This window comes from Dermacentor silvarum, chromosome 1 (genome assembly GCF_013339745.2).
Source record: "Dermacentor silvarum isolate Dsil-2018 chromosome 1, BIME_Dsil_1.4, whole genome shotgun sequence".
NCBI lineage: Eukaryota > Metazoa > Arthropoda > Arachnida > Ixodida > Ixodidae > Dermacentor > Dermacentor silvarum.
This window is the reverse complement of record NC_051154.1, coordinates 170,307,015-170,330,720: the sequence shown is the minus strand read 5'-3', so window position 1 is coordinate 170,330,720 and position 23,706 is coordinate 170,307,015. Positions and strand designations below refer to the sequence as shown.

The window sequence follows — 23,706 nt, the reverse complement described above, 5'->3', positions numbered from 1 at the left end:
GCGGCTGCTGAGTGAGCCGCGTGGGCGCCCATATCTTGAAAGTGATCTGCGATGTGGACAAAGTGCGCCGAGTACTGGTAGCTTCGTATGCGCTGGGCTTTCTCGACACTTAGTTCGCGTTGAAGCGAGATGCAGCATGAAGGTCAATTCGCTCGCTGCTGCTACCGCGCCGAGCAGCGTCTATGTGTTGTCTTGTGGTGCAATTGTAGATGCGGTACAGCTGCTGACGGCGCCGAGCAGCGTCTGTGTCCTTTCTCAAAGCAAGTGAAACCGTGCTATCGCTCGACAAACTTGGTTTAACCGCGTTCAACCACGGCAAACCTTTTTCCCCTATGTTCGCGCCGGAAACCGTGATGCCTGCACATTATTTCACACTTCACCACCGTCATTTCTTTCCGCATGTACGCTTGTGCTGCCTAAAGCCCCTCCATCCACGCCCCAATATGTATGGAGGGGCTTTAATGCTGCCCGTCCTCGAGGCCTCGACCGTGGAGCACCAGCAACCGGACACTGGTAATCCGAATAGACCTCTGGCTAGCTGAGACCCGATGCAGGTGCTCTGCTTATATATCCTCCTGAGACCCCTTGTACAATACATTGCACATTGCCTTCCACTTTTTTTTTTTTTTCGAAATTCACTCAGAAGTGATTACGCAAAATATTCACTCTGGGTGTGAAGTACGGTGCATCTGTAACTACTGTAAAGAAGTGGTTTACTCATATTCTTGTCATCCGCTTTCGAGAAATTTGACAATAAAATGGTGTAGACCTCTGTGTCGTCCCACACGGCCGAAAGACTTCGAGGCGTATGTCGAAGTCACCGAGATTTCGTGAAAATACCGGACGCGCCAGCAATATGGCAATGTACTACACGTAGTTCCATCTTCATCTCAGCGTTTAAACAATGAAATGCAGTTTTTACCGCAGCTAACATGAGGAGATGATGGAGATAGTCATTTTTTCACGTACACGGAGGCGGAGCTTTTGGCATCTTTCCGTGGTATTATAGCGCCCACCGACGCCGCAACGCGGGGCCCTTTGGTCGGCGCTCTCAGCCGGTGCCTTAGCGCCGGCTGTCATAGAAGTGAAAAAATTAAGAAGCACAGCGCGTGCTCGAGGCGCAAGCTCGGCACGCCCAGTGTCGTTCTAGAAGCTAGCCACGCTGGTCGTCGCAGCCGCCGCTCGGCTCACCACCTTCGCCATTTTGAGTAGGGACGACGGCACGGCTCGTACGGCCGCTGTCACGTCATCCTACAGTGGTGCTACACTATTGAAATTTTAAAAATGGTTTTTCAAGTTTATGACATAACAGTAGGCAATGAAAACTACCGTGAAGAGCGATTATGTCCCGTTGTTGTGTCCGGGTCTCAGGAGGATATATGCTTGCGCTGCGGACGGCCTCGGGCGGCGTGCTATCCCCGTCTCCAATTAAACGCCGCGGATTGCGGGATAAGCGTGTCCCGACAGCGCATTTATCTCAGCCGTTCTATAAATTCTTTCGGTAGATAAAAGATCGCGTACGTTACAAGTGCCCAGGGACGTAGACCAAGAAGTACCGCGTCCCTTTGCCCACGTGCGTGTACGTTTCTCGTAAGGCATTAAAACACGTACGCTATCTCCGATTTCTTTTTTCTTCTTTTTTAGCAGTGGAGCTGTTTAAGCCGACCGTTATTCCGTTAATCGTCCGACCCTGGCGGTAGTGCAGAAAGGGTCCAAGCGCAATGGCACGTACCCCTGTGAACTAGCAAAGCTGAGCCTGGGTAAGTCTAGATAAGCATGGTTGGGAATACTTAAGCCTAGTCAGTCAGCGATAGCCAATCGATAGCTAATCGATAATCGATCAATAATCAATAAATTTCGGAAAATGCTGTGGATGACTTGGTAGTGCTTAGCCTAGCCCAAATACGTGGCCAATACCTTGCGATAGCCAATCAATAGCTAATCGATAATCGATCAATAATAAATAAATTCGGGTAAAATGCTGGGGATGACTTGGTAGTGCTTAGCCTAGCCCAAAAGCCAGGACTAGCTAGGTGCCCATCAGCTCCGCTGTTTCTTTAGCATTGCGCCTCCAGTGCAAGCTACGCTATTTTTTTTTTTATGTGTAGGAAATTAAATGAGAGGTTGGCGCCCTTATTGGAGCCGGCTACTCCTATTCGCAGGGCGAGAAAGACTAAAAGTGCAAAAAGACTGAAAACCATCACTGGATCTAGTCAGTCAAATATCACGAACATTTGCGAAGTTCCCCGATCGAATAAAGGAAGACACAGCAGAGAGAATGAACGGAGGACACTCAGAGAGACACACCCGCAGTTCCGCAAGCAAGTGAAAGTGCACAAAGGTGTCTGAAAACGCGCACATAAGTTGAGAGTTTCGCAGACGCGACGGCTTACGTATCTACACATATCTACATAACAGATCCCTTAACAACATATATAGCAAAACCAGACGTGAGCTACACATATACGACTCTCTAGAACAACGAGTGCTTATCTCTGAGTGCAGAAAAACAAAGAAAAGGTTGCACCAAGAAAATGGGGAAGCGCCAATAAGGGCAAGCCATTCTGTGCTCCATGGGTGCTATACATATGTGTGTTTGTTGCTGTCTGGCGCTTCCGCGAAGTCGCGGAATTTCAGTTCATCCATTATTCCTCATAACTGCTGTTCGCAGTAATTGAGTTAAGGGAATCCGACGTTACTAAAATTATTTTTTTCTTTATTATTATTATTATTATTATTCCACGGCCAGGTGTGAGGACGCTACGCTCAATCACGACTGGCAGAAGTCACCGCTTGGCTCACTTCGCTGTTGTGCGCCATAGTTTTCGCGAGCTCCGGATGTCATGCACGCCACTATATATAGTATTACCTTGTGTGAAAGACTGCGATGTGACCAAGCAAACCTTGTCACGCCCGGTGACCTTGCGCGCACACGAGGTGGCTTCTCTTTATTGGTGGTTGTTTGTTCCTCGCGCCGCTGTCAAAGCTGTTTCAATCGACAGATCTGCGCTGCTTGCCAAGCATAATAGAAAAGAGCAAAGAAGCGCAATATTTTGGGGCGGAGTTATTTTTCCGCCGACGAGAGCGCCCGCTTCCTCATATAGCGGGCGTTGTCGGTGGTTCCAGGTTCTAGGTCCCGAAGTGGGCGAGGGCATGCATCGGTTCGGCGCCGTTCGGCGGGAGTTGTTTGCTTACACAGCTCGGACGCGATCGAGAGCTTCCCGAGTGGCACGCAGAGCTTGGACGCGGGCCTGGATTGGAGCCTCTACTTAATTGAACACAGCGATCTCATCTGGGCTGTTCGCGTGGCCCTAAAATATCCTAACCGACGAGGTCTCGGCGGCACATCTGAGCGGTGTTACAGGCCTCGCTTTATCCCGACTTGTTAAAGTGCTTTGTAGTCTCGCAGTGTGCGCTTTGCAGGACCGGTGCGCAGGAGGTTACTGTGGGTATTGTTTTGTCGTTCATCCACCGGCTGAGGAGATGCGTATGCGAACGGACGAGTCTGCAAACGTAAGCCACTGTGGTACCATCTGGACAGAGCAGTTAAGCCGTGTTCACGTTCTAGCAGGGAGAACATCAGTTACGACTAGAACTGGACATTGATTGAGATTTTTTAACCCGATTAATGGAAACAATTTAATCGATTCATTAATCGATTATTCGGATTTGTGGATTTACGAGGGAGACCCAAAGTAACGATAATTGTTTTCCCCCTTCTAATTCGTGTATTTTATCGAACACTCCCAAACGTTAAACACCTTCAGAGTACTCTCGCTGAGACGCAATGGACCTGCTCCACAGCTTTGATTCATTGTTGGAAACTTTTAAGAAACTCTTGCCCCCAAACGGATCGCCCGTCTACATAACTTCCGTCGTTTTTGTCTTTGCCTCCTCCACATCTTGAAAATGCTTTTCTTTAAGGTCCCGTTTCATTTTCTGAAAATCAAGTCGTATAAGGGGCAGGACACGAGGAGTAGGAAGTGTGGCGTAGCGGCGTCATCTCATTTTTTTTTTTTTTTTTTTTGGTCAGGAAGGGCAGCACGCTCAGTGCCGTGTGGGCGGGAGCGTTATTAATTGTGTTGCAAAAGCTACTCGCCTGAGCGCCACATGATCGGGGCGATTTGTTTAAACTGCGCCATGCAACCGCTCGATCACTTCGACGTAAACATTATGGTTGACTGTATGATCTTGCGATATAAATGTAAAAATAAACAAGCTCTTCGATATATATGCATTAATTCCCAGCAGAAAGCATATGCACACACGTTATTCTTTGACGCCCGCCATTGCAAAACAGATGAAGACGGCGACAGGGGCTCAGAAGAAATCAGTCCAGTGAGCAGGCGAGACTTTACGCAAGGACGCTGATGGAGACGCATTGCCAACTGATGGAGTCGATAATTTAGTACGCATGCCTAGGGGCCGGCACGCGCCAATTTTAACTACCCTTCCGCCTCAGTAAAAAAAAAAAAAAATCTTTATTTTTGGATCCACCCTCGTACGTACGTACGTATATGCGCGTGCTTGAGCATAATAATTCTAGAGTGATGATTTTTATGGATAAACTTCGAATAACAAACAAACCGTGCAATTTGAATCGGCATTTGTCTTTAATAGCCTGTCAGCGACATTTTGCTTGAATGGGCATATTATTATTATTTGGTTTGAAAACTTATACACATACAATGGGCAGCATATTAAGCACAATCATGTGTCCAGCAGAGCAGTGAGGATGTTTACTTGCCCACTTGTGTACCGCTGGCTTGAGGTACCGCGCTCATGGGTGGCTTCTGTCATCAAATACATGCATGCGGTGTCTTTATAGCCGGAACATAGCGCAATATGTACTTCCCAGAAGGCGACGAAGGCGCTGCTGAAGTTCCTCCGGTCAAGCGACCTGTTTGAACGACTGTGACACTGCTGAGTTCCCTTGTTGGCCCAGTGTGTGTGTGTGTGTGTGTGTGTGTGTGTGTGTGTGTGTGTGTGTGTGTGTGTGTGTGTGTGTGTGGGTGTGTGTGTGTGTGTGTGTGTGTGTGTGTGTGTGTGTGTGTGTGTGTGTGTGTGTGTGTGTGTGTGTGTGTGTGTGTGTGTGTGTGTGTGTGTGTGTGTGTGTGTGTGTGTGTGTGTGTGTGTGTGTGTGTGTGTGTGTGTGTGTGTGTGTGTGTGTGTGTGTGTGTGTGTGTGTGTGTGTGTGTGTGTGTGTGTGTGTGTGTGTGTGTGTGTGTGTGTGTGTGTGTGTGTGTGTGTGTGTGTGTGTGTGTGTGTGTGTGTGTGGGTGTGTGTGTGTGTGTGTGTGTGTGTGTGTGTGTGTGTGTGTGTGTGTGTGTGTGTGTGTGTGTGTGTGTGTGTGTGTGTGTGTGTGTGTGTGTGTGTGTGTGTGTGTGTGTGTGTGTGTGTGTGTGTGTGTGTGTGTGTGTGTGTGTGTGTGTGTGTGTGTGTGTGTGTGTGTGTGTGTGTGTGTGTGTGTGTGTGTGCTCTTTTTTAACCTCCCTCTCTTTCTATGTGTGCGCACTTTCTTTATCTTTCTGTCTCCCCCTTACCCCTTCCGATGTGCAGGTAGCAAACTGGATATCTATTCCGGTTAACCTCCCTGCCTTTCGCATCTCATTTATATTACTCTGGTGAGCAAGCGAAGCGGCTATGTCGCTGCCGACGCTTGTCTGATTTTGTTCATGTGACCTCGAACGATTCATTGCAATTGAAGCAATAATTGATTAATCAGAAGGTTAATTGATCAATTATACACCCATATTTACTGTGGCGCTATTTGGCCATCCCTGGCCTTTGCGCTTAAAACAAACAAACAAGCAAACATACAAGTGTAATCATCATCATACGCCAACAAAATACGCCACTGCTCTCCAACTTTGAATCGCCAATAATGTTCTTGCTGCAGTGATAAAAACTAACTTCTCCTTGTACCTCTGGCACATCATGGGCGCGTCTTCCGTTTACGAATAAGGAGCAGGTTTGCGTCATACCCGGCAGTGCATTCTTCCACATTCTCTAACTGTCCAAACTGCGTGAGGTGCATGCTCAAACCATCTTCCTTCGATAAACGCCAAAAAATCGAGGCAAAATGGGACGAATATGACTCGCCTCTCTCTGCCCACCGATGTCTCGAGAAAAGAGCATAGAGCTAGATGGTTTCGCATGTTCTTATAGCGAAGATGGCTTAAAAGGTCGAATTAAGACAAGCCTGGCAAAGCAAGTAAAGAAGGACAAAAGACCTGCCTTTCTTTCCCTCCAGCTTTTGCGCCGTAATCCTTAAATTTTGTAATCTGTAATAATAGTAATAAATAAATGCACACATGGTCTCGAGAGCCGTCTCCAATGTTCCGAGACTATAGGGTCGAGAAGGCGCCGCCTGCAGAAGAGGAGGAAGTTCTGAGGCATGCTCCTCCGACGTGCTCCCTAAAAGGCTACAAACAGTAGCGCCTCTTCGTATCCACAATCCCTCTATCTCTCTCTCCTGTTTCTCGGCCGTTCTATAGGCGTATGCAACAATGTGTAGGTATTACGTGAAGCGAATGCTGTCGCTATCACCGTGGCGAATGTGCAAATACGACTGTCGGTGTTCACGTTTCCTTTGAATTTGCGAGACGTCTGTCGCGTGAGTATCCAAGGCTGGGGTCAACCGCCCCTAGGAACTTTGCCCAATGGTTTGAAACATCGCAGCTACTCTCGATAATATTACGACAAGATGCAGCGCTCTTTCGGGACTATCGGGCTCTTGACCTCGACATGCACTGCTTTAGACAGTACTATACGCGACACCTTTGGTGGATAAAGTAGGCCAATGCAAATAAACTGAGGGTAACAAAAGAAGGCAGCGCTTCAAACATTGACGAAGAGAAGGATTAGTGGTGCGGTGGACTGGCCGCCTAGGATTTCTAATTAACTGGGTGAAGAAACGTTACCACCGTGGTGTCACCTCTGTGGCTAATCTCTCTCCCGGTATATTGTGCTGGCGAGAATTTTTCTTTCTTGTTTTTTTTTTTCTTTTGTATCTCGCTACACAAATCTTTCGCCTAAAACTGAAAGCTCCAGTGTTAAAAAGCCGGCAGAATCGATGTTGTGCGAAGCAGTGTGTGGGGAGCCTACCAAGTTAACGAAACGACCATGAGAGCTCCAAGACGTTGGCGGCTCTTTCATGACCTACATGACACGCATGTCATGAGCCCTCAGGAGTCCCTTTAGCTACACCTAAGAGACCTTAAGGCGAAAGCCTTAGTCGTGATCATGACTATGACTTCTACCACAATCCTTTAGTGTTTCCTTCACTTGGTGCCCACGTCAGAACCCGTTTCAGTGACTTTTGAGTGTTAATCTTTTTTCGCTGAGTCATTGACGTTTTTGCTGAGTCATGCTCATGACGAGTCATGCTCATGACGAGTCATGCTCATGACTATGACTTCTACCACAATCCTTTAGTGTTTCCTTCACTTATTGAAGGAAACACTAAACCCATCCGAACCCATTCCATTGGTTTTTGAGTGTTAATCTTTTTTCGCTGAGTCATGATAGGTCATGACATCATTTATGTCATGGCAATGGCCCAGCGAAAAAGGTGAACACTCAAATACCACTGAAATGGGTTCGGACGATGGTACTAAGTGAAGGAAGCACTAAAGGATGCTGGTGAAGGCTCCCCACACACTGCTTCGCACAACATCGATTCCCACAGGGCGTGGGATCCATTAGTGTTTCCCTTACTTAGTACCCACGTCCGAACCCATTCCAGTGGTTTTTGAGTGTTAATCTTTTTTCGCGGAGCCGTCATTTTTGCTGAGTCATGTTCATCACTATGACTTCTACCAGCATCCTTTAGTGCTTCCTTCACTTAGTACCATCGTCCGAACCCATTTCAGTGGTTTTTGAGTGTTCATCTTCTTTCGCGGAGTCGTCATTTTTGCTGAGTCATGCTCATCACTATGACTTCTACCAGCATCCTTTAGTGCTTCCTTCACTTAGTACCATCGTCCGAACCAATTTCAGTGGTTTTTGAGTGTTCATCTTTTTTCGCGGAGTCGTCATTTTTGCTGAGTCATGCTCATCACTATGACTTCTACCAGCATCCTTTAGTGCTTCCTTCACTTAGTACCATCGTCCGAACCCATTTCAGTGGTTTTTGAGTGTTCATCTTTTTTCGCGGAGTCGTCATTTTTGCTGAGTCATGCTCATCACTATGACTTCTACCAGCATCCTTTAGTGCTTCCTTCACTTAGTACCATCGTCCGAACCCATTTCAGTGGTTTTTGAGTGGTCATCTTTTTTCGCGGAGTCGTCATTTTCGCTGAGTCATGCTCATCACTATGACTTCTACCAGCATCCTTTAGTGCTTCCTTCACTTAGTACCATCGTCCGAACCCATTTCAGTGGTTTTTGAGTGTTCATCTTTTTTCGCGGAGTCGTCATTTTTGCTGAGTCATGCTCATCACTATGACTTCTACCAGCATCCTTTAGTGCTTCCTTCACTTAGTACCATCGTCCGAACCCATTTCAGTGGTTTTTGAGTGTTCATCTTTTTTCGCGGAGTCGTCATTTTTGCTGAGTCATGCTCATCACTATGACTTCTACCAGCATCCTTTAGTGCTTCCTTCACTTAGTACCATCGTCCGAACCCATTTCAGTGGTTTTTGAGTGTTCATCTTTTTTCGCGGAGTCGTCATTTTTGCTGAGTCATGCTCATCACTATGACTTCTACCAGCATCCTTTAGTGCTTCCTTCACTTAGTACCATCGTCCGAACCCATTTCAGTGGTTTTTGAGTGGTCATCTTTTTTCGCGGAGTCGTCATTTTTGCTAAGTCATGCTCATCACTATGACTTCTACCAGCATCCTTTAGTGCTTCCTTCACTTAGTACCATCGTCCGAACCCATTTCAGTGGTTTTTGAGTGTTCATCTTTTTTCGCGGAGTCGTCATTTTTGCTGAGTCATGCTCATCACTATGACTTCTACCAGCATCCTTTAGTGCTTCCTTCACTTAGTACCATCGTCCGAACCCATTTCAGTGGTTTTTGAGTGTTCATCTTTTTCGCTGGGCCATTGTCATGACATAAATGATGTCATGACCTATCACTGATGTTCGTCATACACTCCTGTCATACTATGCTAATTTTGGTACCTACCAAGTTAACGAAATGACCATGTAACACTAAGACTTAGGCGGCTGTTTGATGACCTAGATGACACGCATATCATGACATTACATGAAAGCACAAAGACCTAGTCGGCTAGATAGATAGATAGATAGATAGATAGATAGATAGATAGATAGATAGATAGATAGATAGATAGATGCTGTCAAAGTAGCAAATGTTCGCCAAGAAATGCTTCGCATTTAATAAACGTTCCTTGCCATGGCCTTCGGTAGCTGGTATTCACGTAATAAAAACGAGCGTGACCACACCAATTACCTAGTTTCGCTCGTCCTTTACTGAGATAAAGGACAAGCGAGGCTAATTGGGCATGGTTACAGATGTAATCACATGTCGCTGCTTGACGCAAGCCGCCTCTAGGTCTGAAGGACGTGCATAAGCGGCAAGACAGAAAGCGCGAAAATAAACGGCAACGCCGGTAACAACTTGGTTGCCTTGGCCGCGCCGGACGTTACGAAAGCGAAACCAACAGCGCGGAGTAGTTCTTCAGAGTGTCGTTAGGCGCGCCCGTGTGCTGCTTTCGCCGGTTGTTTGCTTTGACGTTCAACAGGTGGCGTGAGCAGCGCGCGAAGGCAGAGCGGGCCGCTTGAACAGCTTGAACGTCTGCGCTTTGGCGGCTTCGGCGAAGTCGCGCCGCCGCGCGCTCTGTACAACATTCGAGCAGCGGGCTCGTCGCGGGCAGTCGTGTCGGCGTCTTTGGTCGCGGCGGCACAGCGTTCGATCAGCTGGCCCGTCTGCGTACCGTGCCCGCCGTTTGTTTTGGTCGTGCGTTTACTTTTTTGCGCGAGACCACGTTAAAAACAAACCCCACGGCTGCGCCGGTTTCTGCGTCATCGCCTCACCGAAATTGTGGGAGTCATCGTGGTTGTTGCCGTGTCGACGCGCACTCTCGCGCGACCACCGTGAGCAACAGCTGTCTCTCACGTGCGGACTGGATTGTTGTCCGCTGCTTTCGAGCAGCGACTGCAAGGAGCAGCTGCCGCCGTCGTCTCAGCCTGCCTTGTGTGAGTACACGCTTCAAGGGGAGAGTGTCGAAGATCAACCTGTCGACGGAATTGGGGAACAATAGAACTGGTATATAACCGGTGTTATCTATTGACAGCGCTTATAAGAATATTATCGCTGTCTTTCACTTGGCGGCTGCAGGAGTCAATGTTTCTCAGTTGGCGTGTCTTATCAGCAGTGCACGTTTCAACGGAGCCTTTGCTACAATGCATTGAAGCAGATTTGCGCAACTGAGCATCCAAGGTTTTATTAAGTTAATGATTATCACGGCGAACGTTTATCATTAATCGACAGACTGCAAGGTCGAGCGTGTATCTAGTTATGACTTGCAACAATTGAAATCTTTGCTTCTCCGTGAACTGAGTACTTACTTAAAGGGTGATTGAAGCCATTAATGCAAGAGGTAACTTGCACAAGGAAGCTGTTGTTTTAAATGTGTATGGCTGGTATTTTCGATAAATTCCAAATTTCGCGTACTTAGAAGGTGCAACTGAAAGCGTACGTTTTGCGTATTCGTGCTCGCGCATATTCTTTCTCAGAAATTGTTCGTGTGTGCTGTTGCATTATTGACGTGCATTAGCGTAATATTCTTTTTTATTATTTGTTGTCGCTTAAAGTAATAGAGCTATATCCTATTTTGTCAGGTTTAGTATGGTCGGTGCATCTTCTGTATTTTTTCACCGTCACATAGACATGTATTCATCTTCTTGGTTCCCAGAAATGAGTACCACTTATCACGCTTGTAGTGCTCGCAGCGGTGTTGATTTTTCGAAGTTTACCTGAAGACGGATTGCTGGCCTCAAGTCTCTTCAGGTGACAAGAAACACCGCTGTGAGCAGAAAACCATTCAACACGAGAACGCCGAACGGTTCTTCCATTGGTTATATGTGCTGCCCATTAATAACATAGCTCGAAATGAACACTGCCTATTGGAGATTGATTGTTGTCTGAGTGCTCTCTGCGGCAATGAGTATTCATTCTGGGAATTACTGAAACTGCATTAGTCAACGAAGAAACCGAGTGCAAGAAATAGACGAAGAGAAAACAGAAAAGGGACAGTACTGCAGGCATTCACTACAACTGGTTTATTGGAAGGACGCATAACATGAACATATACGCGCCTGAAGATATATGGACATGCTCATAAGACGCCGCATTAAAAAAATAACTAAATAAAAAAAAAAAAAACACCGCACGTGGCTTATAAAGTCTGGCCATCAGTAACCAGTTAGTAGTGAGTGCCCGTACTGTCCCTTCTCTGCTTTGTCTGCGTGTATTTTGCGCTTGGTTTACTTATTTCAATTATGTAACAGCTTTCTCAAGAATGGACGCTGCTAAAAATTGTATCAGTTTTTTTTTTTTTTCCCTCTATTAGATCAACAACAGAAAAAGGCTATGAAATGCGCGGCAGCATGTGGCTTCGCATATTAAGGCCACCTGAGAAGTTCATCATACAGTGGTTTAGTCGGGAGCGTGTGGAATGGGTTTGCAGAGAAAGTCTGCACTATAAGTCACATCGGATGCTCCGCAATTAGCAGTTAAAGAAAGTTAACCCAGTTAGCAGAGTCGCCGTTGAAAAAGAAACAGCGTTGCACATGTGAGGTATATATATATATATATATATATATATATATATATATATATATGTGTGTGTGTGTGTGTGTGTGTGTGTGTGTGTGTGTGTGTGTGTGTGTGTGTGTGTGTGTGTGTGTGTGTGTGTGTGTGTGTGTGTGTGTGTGTGTAATGATGACAGGTTGTATGCTGCATTTGTATTGCTTGTTCCTCTGAGCAGCAACCTCGACATGCATCAGTTATCGTAGGACATAGGATGCGACCTATTGCGGATCAAAACGACTGGGTATAATACAATTTCACTGAGAATCAGCAAGAAGCTGGCTTTGAAAACCGAATTAGACGCCTTGTCTAGTCTCTCTATGAACGTTTGAGCTGACACGCAGAACATAATTCGCCCGTGTCTTAAGCAGGGGCATACGTGCACATGAGCTGAAAGATCGGATGATTTGTGCAATATTCTTCAATAGAGCTTTGGTGTACTTGCGCCAGGCGTCAAAGCAAGCGCACTATTCTAATCTTGGTTCTCACTGTGGTGGCACCAAAGCGTGCCATAGCCCCCCCCCCCCCCCCCCCACACACACACACACACACCCACCCACCCCCTCAAAAAAATGAAAGAAAGAAAAAACTTTGTTCCAATAGCTGTTTACTTCGAAATGAACAGCTTGGGTTGGCTTTTGGTCCCATTCGATCAAGGAAGGCTCGACAGATCCTTGACTTTCGATTTCTGTGCAAACGTTTATGGTGCAGTTTTCCACTGACAGGCTCTTTCGCTGCACAACTCGAATTGACCTTTTTCGCGGAGCAGTTTGTTTTAGAGAAACGAGATGGCGCTCACGGCGGCGCGCCATATGTCTCCTCAGCGACCGCGCACGAATACGAAACCATTACCGCTTCTACCTTGCTTCTGTGCGATCAGCTGTCGGAAATGCATCTGAGTTTTCGCTAACAAACTGTGCTCCAATCATGCTAGATTGAATCAAGTGGATTGAAGACGTGTGCATTAGTTGGCTGCAAAAATAGTGACTGGCATGTTAAGGAATGGAATGAATCTTTATGGCCAAGTTCGCGGACCGCTGCTGCAACTGTCAGAACGTGTTACTGGCACTTTGACGTGCACGGCTTTCCTCGAGGATACAGAAATTTGCTCATCCGCCAACCTTGTATCGCTAACCTTCAAAGAAAGGGCTTCATCCCCAGAACGTCGACAAGAGTACCACTCGTTAAACAATGACTAAGGGAGTAGCGCCGCTTCCTGTCACAGTAAGTTTCGCGCACGTTATCTATACACATCTGTCCCAAATGGCAGGAAAACTTACGCCCGCTCTATCGCCGACGTATCAAGAATAAGTTAGCGGGCGCACACTTTAATATATGCGCACTGTATACGCACAATAAATGACGGACTAGGGCGATGGCGCACGAATGGTCGAAGCTGAATGTTTCGTGTCGGTCCAGAAGAGTAAGCGAGTTACTAGTTATAAATATATATTTGCTACAAGGTATTACAATGTACAAAACAGCTACGTTTCAAGCTTTGTGCGCAGCAAGAACAAATCTATCGGAACTGAGCACACCCGCGAGCGATTGGGCAGAAAATAATCAGATAGTGTCCGCACCGAGGAACTTCACAGAGTCAGAAACTGACAAGCCACTGCTTCGAAATATTTGCCAAAGAAAGAACAAAGAGCAAAACACGTACTACTCCTGATTGAACTCATGAGCGGAATGTTTGGATATAGCTTGGGATACACATATAGACCCGCTTTTAAAACAAGCACCATATACGCTGCTTGCGCCGTTTGGGCACAGCTTAATCAGCTCTGAAATCGCTTTTGCATGTTCTCTGAAGCTGTGATCAAAGCTTCGTGTCGTCCACCTAGTCACCGTCTACGATATCTCCGAAAACAGAGGTTTTCTAAGCCGCGCCGGCGTCATACACTTCCATTGTAAACAAGGAGGCAGTTGAGGCAAGCAATGGACGCGTCACCATGTGATCAAACATGGCAGCGCCCACGGCTGCGCCGCGAAAAGGGTCAATTGACGAGCTCCTAGATCGAGATTTTGAATATTAGGCTTTAGACAAGTTCATTATAGTTCACTATTAGGCGGATAACCTAGACATCTTAAATTGTGCAACCGAAAGTGGATGGCAGGGCGGCATCCACTTAGTGCTGGTCCTTTGCCACCATTTAGTAAGTGTAAAGCCGGCCAGACGTTTGGACCTCACTTTCATCATGGCTAACCCGCAGCGTAGCAAACACACTGCATCCACAAAAACTGTTCCTAAAAACTAAACTGCCGCAAGGGCCGCGCAAGCTGTGTAACCGCCTCTCCTCCCCAAAAGAGCCAATGGACAGCTGAATCATGGTCGATAGACGAGAATTTCAAAAGCCACCCAAGAATTTCAAAGCGGATTAAAAACTGGGTAATTGCGCCACCGTTCCATCCTGAGTCAGAGGCCAGTATAGCCACGGGGAGTGTTTCAGTATCTGAAAACCCTCCGAAATTTTATAATCCCTGCTTAAACACCCTCCTAATAAAGAGAAACCGGTTACGGGAAGACTGAAAGCGTGCGCCGAGATTTAGTCCGAGCTGCGGCACTTCATGCGCTCTGACTGTTTATAAAAGCTAACATTGAACCTGTACTATCTCCACTAGCGAAATTGCTGTGTAGAATACAGTCAGCCTACAATTAGCCTTTGTGCAACGGTTATTGTACGGGGACTTTATTATTATTGTTTTTAATTTTACCTTCTTAATATTACGTGGCTGTCACGTTAAAAAAAAAATGTGATTTAAAGCTCACGAGGAGTATTCAGCTGAGCACACTCGGAAAAGATATTGGATCGGCCATCGAGAAAGCAAAATCAAGCGGGAACGAGTTATCGTATGACAAATTGGCAATACTATGGATGAGTTTTGTTATTTATGAAAGAATGACTCCGAAGATTATGTGCAGAAACTGCGGTCGACGGTTAAATAGTGCCTTGGACATTGGATGGCTTTGGATGGCTTTCAGCGGACAACGAGTTCGTGGCTTGTCCTTGAGTATAAGATTCGTCGCTCGTGACCAGGCTGTGTACTTCAAATGCCGTTGCACCTGCGCGAAAATAACGAAGGTACACTGTTCGCGAGTACTGGTTTCGCGAGGCTGCGTGACTCCGCGAAGTTTACTTTGTTGAACAGTTGTGAGTTCGTTCTACTTTTCGTCCACACTTGTGCTATACTGACATTTTCGTCTCTCCGCCTGCACGCATTCGGCTGGCCCAAGGGCGAAGACGAAAGAGCTTTGATTATATATCCAGCGCTCACGGCCAGCGAAGTGGGGCGATATGAACGCGTCGTCGACACGTCAGTGCATGGCGGGGTCCCGCCAACAAAGACGGGTTCTGTTCTCCCAGACAGCGCCTGAGGCTTTCTTCCTGTGTGGTTTAGTTCGAGTGGTGCGTGACATCAGCCAATGGCGCCAGAAATGTTTCCTTATCCTTCTGACATGCCTTATGCGTTAGTCACGACACACGGTATGCGCGCTTGTGCTCTTTAATGTCGCTGTTTTCGCAACGCCTCATTCATAAGGCTGCCGATGAGCAGCGTGTGACCGGAAACGGCATCCACGGTGACTTGCTGTCCACGTATATTAAGATCGTTCAGTTCTCCAACTGTTTGAATCAGTTTGTATTTCATTACGCCCACAACCAAATTTCTTCTGTGTATCTGGTCATGTTCACTTATTCTGAGACATGTCGAGGGCGGTAACATAGACGGCGGTTATATAGTCCACTACTGGCCGCCACGTGTAAAACCGACCTGTCTATATCAGGTCGTTTGCATAGACCCTTGCAGAAGGCGGGTAAATATATATTGTCAGCTTGTCAGGCAGAACTTTGCCAGCCAGGCTCACGACAGAGCCAGCGGCTCGGGCTGAGCGGGCGTCCCTTTGGGCTGAATCAACTCACCTGTATACGTCGACGCAGCTCGACCAGCGTGCAAGGTGAACTTCAACGCGGTCGCGTTAGGTCGCCGGTGCACTGGAACGGCGGGAGCTCACGCTCTCACACGCTCCGTTGTCTTACCTCGACGCAGGGTGCCGATGCGATCTCGGCCCGCCCAAAACGATTCCGTGCAAATGCGGTCACACCGGGTTCTGTCAACCTGGTTTCCGATTCGACCTGCTCGCCGTTCATGTAAACGAGTCTTTTGAAACGGCGCTCGGTGCCACCTGTGCACGCTATACGACAGTTGGCCTGTTCCACTGAGCAAATGGCAAGAAGTCATTCCTAATCTATGTCATTGCCGCAACCAGCGCGTGTCGAACACGACTTCCCAGAAAGTGTGAACCTTCGATCCGTGGCGATCGACGATGGTTCGCGCGTATGATCCGAATCCCACGAAAAATATGCCGCTTATAGGCGGAGTATAAATCGCCTCGGCTTCGCAGGCGTCAGTCAAGGCGTCAGTCAAGTGGCATTCTGCGTGAGGGCCCACGGCAACCGTATACTTGACGCGCCGGCTCCATTCAGGCGTCTGATGAGGCGGTTTATTCCTGGCGTCCGGCCATATGGCCATTGAGCATCCCGCGCTTTCGCTGCGCTCTGCTCGTGCAGCCGTGCGCGCGTGTCGGACGAAGCGCTTCCGGCTCGCGCGCGGAGCGCGTAAACTGGCGCCGCTATTTTCTCCCCCGGTAAACGGACACGGCCCGGGTGCGCGACTGTGCGAGTAATTGATTCCTCGCGGAAACGAACTAGCCCCCGCTGGTCAGTCATCGCAGCCGCCGCCGCCGTGGTTCCTTGAGGAAAACCGAGGCGACCGCTTCCGCTTGCGTAAGCATGGCGCGTATAGGGCGACGTATTTGGGTCGCACTTTTTTAGTTATTGCCTCCCTTTCTCTCTTTGAAATCGCTTTCATATACGGATGTCTTAAACGCCTCAAGCTTCCTTGGCTCCCGCTCTTGCTGCTTTGTCGAGGCATTTCTTTACCTTGTTCGCATACAGGCGAATGGCTTCCAAGCGGCCAAGGGTTAACGAGTGCTGCATAGACTTGTGGACAGTGATGAAATGGTGAATATTCTCATCTGGGAAGGTGTTGTGCAAGTACGTGAAGCGAACTTAACGTATCAACAGAACACGAGCAAGGGAATATAGTAACAAATTCGAGACGGCGTATATATAGACGGATGGTGCATGGCTTTCACTGACGTCGAAGTGGTCATTCTTAGATCACCACTCTCGTACTATAGCACTCAAGCGGTAGAAATGGATGGCTACTCTTCGATAGGCTGAAATTGTCGCTCGGTATAGGCGCTCAGCGTTTAATCGGAAAGTGCAGCATGCACGGAAAACAAGTTGAAATAGCCGTGTTTGGTGCAATTGGATAAAATTCTGGACGAGGTATACATTTGATGAATTCGCCACAGGGCTAACCAGGGGGCTTTTTATGCTTTTAACGCTGATTATTTCAATTGTTTCTTCCTCAAAATTATCTTGTAAGTGCCGTGTAGACGGTGTAACTTTTAGTAGAAATGTACAGCTGAATCTTCGACGCTTTGTAGACCGACTTGACTGCGCCGACTGCGATGAGGTGTCCACACCCAGCCTGAGTTTTTGTAGATCGGCTTCGGGCATTTTGGTATGACCGAGGCTGGGTCTGTTCCCGACTTAGGCATTAGTGCAAACGTGCTGGGGGACTAAGTCCGCGAGTATCGGTGTAATTGAGTGGTCTTAGTGGGTTGTCGACGCACTTCAAAGAAGCTCCACCGATCTTATAGTGAAACGGGCATTAATTCTATACATCCTGTGACCTCTGTAGCTGCACGTCTTAAACGTAGTGTTGGCACTATAGTCGTAAACCTTTCCGTATTATTGTTTATCCCTTTCACCGTTCCGGCTCGTCGGGTGAATGCCGAGAGCCATGCCGCCCGCGCAACTTCGTGGCGTGCGGAGCGAGTCACGTATTGCGCCACGAACGAAGGCAATTGTGAGGTCCATGTGGGTTGCCTGGGGGCCCGATGCGAAAAGCTATCAACGAGCTCGAGTGTGTTTACATAACGACCTGGGCTGCGTGAAGTGGTGAAAAGAGCGCGCCCCTCCTTCGCTGACCCTGGCATCGGCTGCGATACGCTCCTAATTACTCGGGCACGAGTGCTCGCGAGCCAGCTTGCACCGAGTCGGTACAATTCAGCGTGGCGAGGTCGTCTTGTCGAACGCCTCGTTTCCTTGCTGCATGGCCGGTCTGCGACTGTAGTTTCATTTTTCTTGCTGGGCGAGCGTCCTGTAAGCGGAACAATGAACATGCACGTGCGCTGAGGGAACTGGTTGCTGCATCCTACAACGGAGTGGATTCGAAGATTCAAAATGTTGTCTAAGTGACACGCCACAAAGGCTATGACTAAGAGTATGACAAAGAGTGTAGCATGGCAGTGGGAACCTAAAAAAAAATAAAAAGAAAGAAAAGAAAGAAAGTCGTTGTGGGGCACTAAATCAAAAATGAAATATCATAATAATAAGAAGAAACACTAAACAAAATGGCTGCTCCTTGGACGACAGGGCGCTCAGAGAAGAGAAGATATTAGCATCCTGGACGTCGGGACTCTGGACGCAACCGTCATCCCCACACACAAAAAAAGTCGCTAGAGCCCTGCTAGGCTCTGCAACCGCCTTTGAATGCACTGTGAACGCTTAGTGAGTAGGTGCGTATCACTTCTTGTCCCTTTCTTTTTCCCTTTCTTCTACCTTCTCCAGTGTAGAGTAACGAACCATGTGCAAACTGGCTAACGCGATGCCTATTTCTCCCCTATCTCTTATTTTCTTTGTCTTCAGTAATAATAATAATAATAATAATAATAATAATAATAATAATAATAATAATAATAATAATAATAATAATAATAATAATTCTATGCTTTAGCCTTTGTGGCGTGCCTGCAGCTTATCCTTTGTTGTTGTTGTTTCCTTTATCGGACATTCGATACCTCCTATGTGAAAAACAGTGAGGAATTATGCGCCTTCCGGTGGCGCTGTTGCTAGGAACCACAGCCATCGACGCCTTTTCGACCTTTTACGTGGATATGATCATTGCCTGAGATGCGTACTACACTACACGAATTTCAAGAGAGGTTTCCATCATTCAAAGAGAAAGTGATGTATTTAGGTGTTCGACAAGAGCAGTACTAAGTGGTATACTATACGTGTCTACGTGAATTTGTCGACGCTTCAGTAAGGGAAAATAGGGATCTTTTCTCCTCTGCATCGTCCCTTTTTCACTTCATTTGTGAATGATTGTAGTAGTACCATTATTTCTCGCCCCTTTATTATTATTATTTAGCGTGTGTGTGTGTGTGTGTGTGTGTGTGTGTGTGTGTGTGTGTGTGTGTGTGTGTGTGTGTGTGTGTGTGTGTGTGTGTGTGTGTGTGTGTGTGTGTGTGTGTGTGTGTGTGTGTGTGTGAGTGAGGCGCACGATGTCGCTGCTTACGAAGCCGTCATCAGAAAAATATTGCCGCCACGGCGCGGCCTCGTTGTTTTGTGAAGAAATAGCCGCGGAGTCCAACTGGAAACAATGACTTTGTCCTTGCGCACTTGACGGACGACAGACTAGGTTGAGAAAGGCGCTACGGTGTGTGCATGCTCCACGAAAGATAAAGCGGAGGAAAACGCCCCAGCGGAGAGAAATTAAAGAAAAAAAAAGGGGGGGGGTTGAGGGGGGAGGGGGGGGGGGGGGCTTGAAGAACACTACCTGAACAATTTAAAATAACAGTAGTCACCCAGCGCCGACAAACGAGCTGCGAATGGATTAATTCGCCACTCTCGAAGCTCTGGCTTCGTCCGGCGGTGTCTATAGCTGACCGTGCGACGCCGTCAATTAGAAGAGTGCTAAGTAGACATACGAAGGCGTAATGGCTATTGCTGTGGCAGTGTGGCCCCGCCAAAAAATGCCGCTTCTAACTTAAGCCACAGGCCAGCACTCTCTGATAATAAATACTTATTCAGTCATTCATTTATTTCAAGCTAGTGTCAATTTACTGCACGCTATTAACAAAACAAAACAAAAGAAGAAAACAGTGGGGCATGGTTACCGCTAAATTCGAACGCTTTCCGTAACCACGGCACTCCTACAGTACCGCGTTTACTCCACGTGTCACTCAGAGTTCTAAAGTTGCATACGTTTGCTCGTGCAAGAAATGCGGAGGGTGGAAGTGAGATATGTGTATAGACGATGAGTGATGACGGCACGCTTTCTGCGCGAGCGCGCGGGCCGTCCGCAAGAGATTCCGTCCGCGTCGTAAGCAAGCTGCCCGTGGCCGTGGCCTCGCGCCGCGTCTCGTCACGGCTGCGCGCGCTAAAGCGCACGCCGTGCGGGGGGGAAGCTGTGGCTGAGGCAGCGGTGGGCCTCGCGTCGCTTCCACGGCCGCCGCTGTATCGCGCTTGCGCATTCTGCGCAGACCTCGGAGGCTGTCAGATCTGCGGGCAATACATTACGCGGCGTGGCCTGACGTGGTACGCTCCAAGGCCAGCCTAGTAGCGCGGCTGCCGCATCCCCACGTCTGCGGCGATATAACCTTTTGTCATATACAGACATGGAGTGTGCGCTCCCGCGGCGTATACGCCTATAGCTGTGAAAACGGAGCGGATCGTTTCACTTGCGTGTTTGTTTCCCTTGTTCGTTGTTCTCTTACGCTTCAATATTCTCCGCTGTCGCGTCGTCGACGAATGAATTAAGGTTAATTGCGGAACGTTGTAACGGCCGGAGAGAAAGTTCAAGTTTTCAGCTTGTAAACAATGTGAGGTTGAAACGATGAATGCCCATTCGGGAAAATACATATAGAAATATTAAGTTCGTTAACATAAAATGTTAAGGACCTAACTGCCTACGCAAACTTCGGACGGGGCGGAACAAGAAATCGAGGGGACAATATAGAGACAACTCGTGGACCCGGGTCAAAACTTCAGTGCATCTACAAGTGGCATTTCGAGTACATGAATAATCAAGTTTTCGAAGAGCCTCTGCAGCGACAGTGCTTAATTTACTGCGCGGTTCAAAAGGAGATTCCAAAACATCTGAGAGGCCGAGAAAAACGTTCGCTTCGACTGCAAGCACTCGCGCACTTTGCTCAAAGGGCACGTCAGTCTGGATTAATTCAGTGTGATGAATCACTTTGCACCGCAGTAAAGCAGCGACGGAAGAAAAATGTTAAGAACTGTAAGCGTCGTTGGCGTCATTATGTTGCACGTTTCAGTTCTTCACACCACGGCCGGTCTGGGGGAGCGCGAACGCGCGCATCCATACCGTCCTGTGGTCACGTTTTACTATTTGAGTCGCAGCTTCATGTGTCACAGCGAGACAAGTTAGTACCTTGTAATCGTGCCAATAGTTTTACAAGTATATCATTCGGCGTTGACTCATCGTTTTCTTAATTCGCACGCATGCTTACACGCCGCGATGGCTGAGTCGCTGTATTGACCCCTTTCCCGGCGCTGCCGTGGGTGCTGCCATGTTTGATCACGTGGTGACGTGTCCATTGCTTGCCTCAGCTGCCTCCGTTGCCTCCGTGGTTACAATGCAAGCGCGTGACCCCGGTGCGGCGCAGCAAACCTCGTTTCGACGCATATTGTAGACGGTGACTGTGTGGACGACACGAAGCTTTGGCCACAGCTTTAGAGGACGTTTAAGTACTTTCAGAGTTCATCACGCCTTGTCCAAACGGCGCGAGCAGCGTATACGGTGCTTGTACTAAAAGCGGGGCTAGAAATGTATTCCAAGCTGTCCGAACTTTCCGCTTATGAATTACATCAGGATCAATGTGCTCTTCCTTATCTTTATTTGGCAAACATTTTGAACCAGCGGCTTGTCGTGTTTCTGACTCAGTAAAGTTCCTCGGTTCCTAGGTGCGCCCACTATCTGGTCATTTTCAGCCTAATCGCTCGCGGATGTGCTCTGCTGCGATAGACTTGTTCTTGATGCGCACAAAGCTTGGAATGGAAATTTATTTATTTATTTATTTATTTATTTATTTATTTATTTATTTATTTATTTATTTATTTATTTATCCACGTTGCCTCACAGGCTCCAGCATCGGAGCATTGTGTGAGGGTGGGGGGGGGGGGGTTGCATAGATAGGGGTAATGTCAGGAGCATTAGTAACATGAATATGCAAAACAATGCTTATTGACTGTCAGTACCAATCACTGAAAAGTAAAAATATTATACAATAGTTAATGACGCATTAGTAATTAGATAAAATGGCCGTTACTTCGGCCCTAAAACTAGCTGGATCACGGATCTTCACGATGTGCTCAGGAAGACTATTCCAGTGAATGATAACCTGCGGCAAAGCCGATGAATTAAATGCAACGGTTCTACCAGCTAGAAATGCGTTGGAAACTTAGAGGGTTGCTTAAACGACGTGAGGTGCGGTAAGGTTGTACAAGAGGCAGCGTTGAATGATTGACGCTATAGACTATCTTGTTTGTACTTAATGTTCTGTACTTTGTGGTATATAGCTTGTAACAAAGACGTATTATCGCTAGTTCCTCGTTTACTCTGTGGACCTTCACGAAATGTTCAGCTTCCAACATTCGTGTCTTGTCGGTGTAGTCGCGCTGTCACTCATACTTCGGCACGCTGATTCAAGTGAACGCCCATGCACTTATTATTGATACGTTGGCGATAGGGTGGGCGTAAGTTTGCGTGCGAGTAGGGGTGGATGTGTGCAGATAACGTGCGACAAACTTACTATGCGAGTAAGTGGCGCTACTTCCTTTTGTAACGAGCGGTACTCACTCTTAAGTGCCGACGTTCCGGAGTTGAAGTCCTTTCTTAGCTATACAGCGCTGGCGGATGAATTATCTTTTTTTATCCTCGAGGAAAACCGTGCATCGCGAAGGGCTGGCAACACAGACAGTCCTTATGTAGCAGCGGCGACTCAGGTTGATTCCGTTCTTTATATATTCCTTATTTTCAGCATTCTTTACATGCTAATCACTATTATTGCAGCTAACTACCGCACATGTCTTCCCTTTATTGTTACACATTTTGCAGCATGAATTGGGCACAGTGCATAAGCGAACACCCAGCTGCATTTCCGACAGCTTATCGCACAGTAGCCGGGCAGAAGCAGTAATGGTTTCTTATTCATGCGCACTCGCTGAGGCAACGTATGGCGCGCCGCCGGAAGCGCCATCTCGTTCCTATAGAGCAAATTGCTCCGCGAAAAGGGTTAATAAGCTCCGTTGCAGAACATATGGTCGCGGATTTCATTCCCGGTCATGCCGCGCCAGGTTCCGATAGAAGCGGAATGCAAAGACACCCATGCGCTGTGATTTCGGTGCACGTTAAAGAACCACAATTGGTCAAAATTAATCCTGGACAACTATAATGTAACGATTCCTTTCGTCTGGCTATATTCATTTCTTATCATCCAGCGCTCAAAACTGGCGCCTATCTTGGGCAGAGCGCCGCTTGGACTACTGAGTAACCACTGTGTCCTTGTCTATCTAGCGCTGTTATTTTCCTAAGCATGAATTCCCACCAACACGCCCAAGTTTCTCTTCTAGTACACTGAGGAACGGCGAAAAAAATTCTAAGAATTGTAAAAGAACCGGCCCTGGATCCTCGACAATGACCCCTCATAGCTTATGAGCGTAGCTTCGGGACCTAAAATGCTCTCACCTACTACTACTACTATTGTTGTTGTTGTTGTTGTTGTTGTTGTTGTTGTTGTTGTTGTTGTTGTAGTACGGTGGGCGCTTCCATTTCGTTCGCATCCAGAATTGGCTGGAGCTTCTTTTTCTTACTCCTGAGCTGCGACCTGCTCAGTGAATACTGTAGCCTCGACCTTAATTTGCACCATCGCGCGTGTAAAGGTTGAGTGCCTAATTGCGTGCGCGAAAGAAAACACACAAAGCGTGCTAATTCTTGTTCGGCGGGTATTTTGAACGCTTATTCAGTATCCGAAACTTGTGGCGGC

General features: G+C 47.5%; 1 long non-coding RNA gene across 1 annotated transcript in view; it reads left to right on the top strand.

Moving 5' to 3' along the window:
* The first annotated feature begins 9,228 nt into the window (after positions 1–9,228).
* LOC125940832 (uncharacterized) overlaps positions 9,229–23,706 on the top strand; it is an 88,056-nt gene continuing 73,578 nt past the window's right edge. The window contains exon 1 of the long non-coding RNA XR_007464037.1: positions 9,229–10,168. This is a non-coding gene — a long non-coding RNA (uncharacterized LOC125940832). The remainder of the gene's footprint in view (positions 10,169–23,706) is intronic.